Source organism: Myzus persicae, unplaced genomic scaffold, assembly GCF_001856785.1.
Source record: "Myzus persicae strain clone G006 unplaced genomic scaffold, MPER_G0061.0, whole genome shotgun sequence".
NCBI classification, from domain to species: Eukaryota; Metazoa; Arthropoda; class Insecta; order Hemiptera; family Aphididae; genus Myzus; species Myzus persicae.
Genome location: NW_019104267.1, coordinates 234973 through 240972, shown reverse-complemented (window position 1 = coordinate 240972; position 6000 = coordinate 234973).

Sequence of the window (6000 nt, the reverse complement as noted above, 5' to 3'; positions counted from 1 at the left end):
TAAGGTTAAAGAAATTTGTTTAACTATTAGTAATACATTCGGTGTTATACGGTATAAACATTTAATACGTCATAGCTTAATATTAATTTAACAAATTTTTAAAACATTTTGTCTCTAAAAAGTAACAATATTGTCACATTATGATTTTTTATAATTTTGACTGGACCTAATTTTTTTATCAACATTAAAAATATTTATAGTAGGACGTATATTTAAAAATGTAAAATATCTATAAAAAGCTTAAAATTACCTCTCTATTCTTAAGTTTTCAAAAATGTCATTGAGTTTAGAAAATGATAAATAAAGTAGCACTGGAGGGTGTTTTGATTTTCTAAAATTAGGTAATACTCATTGAATTAGATAAAAAAATAAAATCGTTTTTTGATAAACCATATTATCTTCAATACGTGATCTAAACTTTTGGAAAGGTATGATAACAACTAGAAAAGCCAAAAAAATGTTTATCAATGTTTGCATGTGCATTATATATTGTACTATACTACTATACAGTTATTACAAACAATTTTTTTCTCTCTAAGCTGGACATTTAGAATCTTTAAATTTTCCATATAAAAATCTTATCTAATATTTAAATATTCTAATATAATATTAATACTGTATACCTTATAAGTAATAATACTAAATTAGTATTTAAATTATTTAAATTTAAATATTTATAGTCGTATAGACACTATTGTACCTAAGACATTGTATTTTTTATAAAAAAATACTGGGCCGCACTGAGAGAACTCGTGTGGGATACCAGGAATTCTAAATTATATTATTAAGTGATGTTTTAAGTAGGTACCTACATAAATACTAAATAGTGTGTACAAAATAAATCCTCAAATCCTTAATCACATACAAAATATTTAATATAAACCGGAGTATAAGCCAAATATGTTTATATTTCATTCAAATAATACATTAATAATTATATATTTATATCACATAGCCATAGTGTCTAATACTATTAAGACGCGCATATACACTGGCGGTATAGTACAAAAAAGATTATTTTTGAATTAAAGTCAAGCCAAAATACAATCTTGATAAACTTTAGGTATGCATAAGCATATCCTGCAACACTTTAAATGATGCCCCTGGTGTGAATGTTTGCCACGAAGTTCGTGAAAATTTAAACTTCAAACTTTCATAAATAATTATTTTGAATTATATTAATATAGATTAAAGTTATTACTTATTATTAGCAGGGTTCGGGACTTATAGCACTAAAAAGACCTAAGATATGCGCTTATATATGACCCGATAAACTTAAAAATAAGCACTAAAAATGAAAGAAAAGCACTTAAAAAGTCATTAAAAAAAGGATTTATTTCATATAAATATGAAAAAAAATTGGAATTTAAATATAACTATTAATTAATAAATTTAAAAAATAAAAATAAAATCTTTAAAAATTGGGTTTTGAATGTTCTGAAAAAAATGTACACCGGTGCAGTATATCGATTACTAGATACATTATTTTCATAATTTGCCAATCTATACGAATGTAAGAATGTGGATAAGTACGCATATCAGACGTTTTTCAATTAACTATCTCAGATAACTATATGGTTTTCGATTTATTGAGTATTTATAAATCAAGTTCATGCCCAACATTTTTGTGACAGATAGCTTTAATTAATACATTTTGAACAATAATATTCATCAATCGTAAAATATGCGTCTGTATAACAAAAAAAAAAAATGCAAAAACCTCTAAAATATGCAAAATAAAATTTCATATTTGATTTCTCCGTACTATAAAACGTATTTGTATATCACTCTGCTATGTTTGCATCACCTATGATGGATATGTAAATGCTAAAAGTCCCGAACCTTGCTTATTAGTAATTTTTAAATAACAGTAGCCATAGCCCGTGGGGTATCATTTCCTTTATATTTTAACCTTATTACCATGAGCCAGTATTCTTTGTACGTCATATAAAATTAACTTACCTACCTACTAAAAAAATAATCATTCGAATTGCGATTGCAAATACATCAAAAGTGGTTTCATGCTCTCCTTAACATATTTATACACTAAAAAGGGTAGTTCTAATTTGAAAAATATAACTTTGTCACAAAATGCTCTTTCTATATGTTGCATAAAAGAGTATGGTAAAGTATTATGGTCCTTTAGCATATATTTGAAAAATTAGAAAATCAGAATATTTTGATAAAAATTAACTATTAAACTAATAGGATAAAAATGGAGGCATGCTTAGTGAATAATCCTGAAATCCTCTATATTATATTTAGCGAACGTGTATACAAAACTCAATATTCTTTATCCCACATATTACTGCCAACGTCGCTTGGGGGATGGGGTTTAATTCGACTTGAAAAGTCACTATAGTGACAACGGGATAACGTTTTACCGCCGCCGGCTACTTTCAACTGTCCGGACGGAAATGGGAATGTATTCTGCAGCTTGTAAAACATTCAATCGCGTATTCGCGTACGAGTCCTTAGGCAGGAAATGTCAATGCCCATGAATTATAATTCAAGTCGATCTATTTGGTTGTGTGTATATAGTGATTGGTATAAACACGAATAACACTTTTTTTCTTTGTTTGCAATCGAATATAAGTGCACATTTCCAGGCGGTGTTACATTTTTTTTTTTATTTATAAAGATAACCCTTGGCAGCAAGACCATTGTTAGATATGTATAACAACATGTTAAGATTTAATTGGTTAAATAATGTTAATGATATAATAAAGAAAATAATATAAACAAAAAAGGAAAAAAATGTATAGAATGGTGTACTTGTTACTTAAATTAGTTTGAGCAGTCCAGTTTGTTGAAGGAAGGCTATTATGTTGGGGACTGGCAGGTTTGGTCGAAGGCAAGGAATATGTCTTTCGGTCTACATATTTTTTTAATACGCGTGGGTGTGGCTGATACAGGGCTTCGCTGCTCCAGTGGCAAAGTCGGGAGATCTTATGAAAATTAAAAATTAAAGGAAATAATTTCTCAGAAAAATATGTTTCATAACAATTATTTACCGTTTTTAAGTAGATTGTAAACATTATTCGTTCCTCTTTATAGTAAATGTTATCTGCAGCCACTGCGTACACGTTTTCATTCTGAAGGTAAACAAAATATCTCAAATCTCCTAGGAGAGGTAAATTTACCACATTGACAGTCGAGGCAGTAAGTTGAAGTTATTGGATTCGATGCCTGCCAAGTAATCATCACATAACTTTCTCAAGACAAACACAATTTTATCGCAAGGTCAACGTCAAAATCGCATTATTAATCTTCACAAATTTGATATTTTATTTACAATTAAATGAGCCGTCTTCTTTTAAACAAACAATATTATGGAGATTTAGTTTCAAACAGAAAATATTGATGTATTTTTCCTTAGATCAATGTTTTAATTAAATAACACAGCCGAATGGTTTCTTAACGTAAAATACGCACATAATACATTTTAAGCGATTCGTCTTTAGCGTATAAAATGAAATAACTTGACGATTTCATTCATTATCCAGACTATATAATACATATTTTATAATATTATTATTATTATATACATGCATATAAAATATAAATCTACAATATAAAATAAATTAAAAAAAATCAATAATATTATAAAAAAATGTAATGTTTTTATTAGTCATAAAATTTGAAAAAGATAAATGTTATAGAACTATAAAAATTAATTTGATTAAATCTGTTACATATAATAAATATTTGGAAAAATAAATTCCATTTTTCATGTCTATAAATTTACAATTCCAGGCAGTACGAAAAACAAAAAGAGGAACTCAACATAAGCTATACCTTATTGAAACAAGTTTAAGGTCCAAATCCTGACAACGAAATCAAAACAGTAGAATTCTTTAAAACAATAAAAAATTTAAATCTAATATTAAAAAAAACCAACAATTGTAATGTACATAAATAACTAAATTGTATTTTAAAACTGTATTTATTCAATTATTTTTTTTCTTCTATTTGTATTCTTCTCTCAATTTTTAATTGTGTGTGTATTATTATTAAAATGTTAATGTATGTATAAATGTAATGCTAATGGCCTCAGTTGTCGAAGCAGAAAATTATAATTTCAATATCAAAAAGAAATTTAAATTCGGCTCTATATTGGTTTTTTTTTTAAAGTGTAAACAATTTTTATTAGCATTAAACAATTTAATATTTCCTAATTATACATTATAATAACACACCTACAAGAAACGCCAATTAAAATAACACTGGGCAGTGGCTGTTAATTGTTCTAAATGCAGACATTTTTATATGTTGATAGTGTTTCATCTTCGTTTAACAAAACTCCATCCATTATAATATTTTTTTCTAACTACAAAAAATTAAGCAAAAAAGTAATTTACTTACAAGCGCTGATGGTAGTATCAAACAACTATTAAAATATTATTGTCTTCGTTATTCTTGACAAATTAATGAAAATCACATATTTTGTGAACGTATTGATATATAATAAATATTGTGTTTTTCGAATTACAATTTAAAACTTATAATTGATATAATACAATAATAATAATTATGTTATATTATAGTGACTGACATTCTGGATAACAATGGATCACGCACGTTGCACATATTAACTATTATTGTATTATATCTATACCATGGTACGTGGTGAAAATAAATAGATACCACATATTATAATACTTTGTGAAACATAAGTTTATCGTATAGTATACCTATCTATATCAGGGGTGGTCAAATGGCGGGGGACAAAGGTAGATATACCCCTTGTGACCTTTTTTTAATATTTAAAATAATATTAAATATTATTGATATTTTTATAAAGAAAATAATGTGAATAATACAACATTTTTTTTTTAATCTGATAAAATATGAATATCCACCTATTTCAACAATAAACTTTATCAAAGCCACGAATGTAAAATATAAATACTGCACCTATCTACTTATTAAATGTGCTTTGGGCTAAAAGAAAAATATTTGAATAAATATAAAATAACTAATAAGTATTAAATTAACAGTTCAAACACAAAACATTTTTATCATAAAGTATAAATTATAAAAAATAACTTTTTAGATTTGTTCTTATTTCTTTTACAGGTAAATTAAAAATATGATTAAAATGTAAATTTAAAACTTTAATATTTATAAATTGCTTAATTATGTTATTCTAGAGTCGTCTCGGGGTTAAAAATATGATTTACTAATTTAGGTGTAATTATTACTTAAACTTTTTAGTTATGTTTTTAACTGATACATTTATCTGTAATGTTTAAATTATGTGTTTTTAAAGGTCAAAATGCGTGTTAAAAAATCAGCGTTGTCCACTCATCCCTCTCAATGACAAAATCTTTTGATCTCCGTCCACCACTGATCTATATTTTATCTAGTGTTGAGAAGAAACTCGTTCCAAAAGGAATGGATTCTTAAAACGAGTCATTTTTGAAGGAAAAAAGCTTGGATCTACTTCCATTAAAAATTAAAAATAAAGAAAATGAACGAATTCTTTTTTTTGAGTAATGTGAACAAAAATCAAAGCTTCTTTATGTTTAAAAACATATTTTTAATTGTATTACAGTTTTCTTTGTTTCTACTCCTTTAAGAAAGTATTTTTAATTGATTTATGTTTAATTCATTGATCGTTGTTCTTCCTTAACATTAAAAATAAAAAAGGTATTATTCTAAAACAGCATTTTTCAAATGCTTGAATGCTTAAATGACTTGGTTAAAATAGGAACGAGTTCTTTTTTTAGAGGAACTGGATTTGGAGCGAGTTCTTTCCTTAAATAAGGAACAAGTTCATATGTTAAGAAATTAAAGGGGAACTGAACGAGGTGCTTTTAAAAAGGGACTTTTCTGTTCTACAATACTAAATTTTATATTAATTATTACGTTTTAACTTTTAAGGGCACTAGAGCGTGTTGCATTTTTTTCAAATTATTTCGCAGGAACCGCGCGCACGACAGGTTAGTTTGCTAGTGGAGAAAAAAAATATCACAACACTACAACGTCTGTCCATAC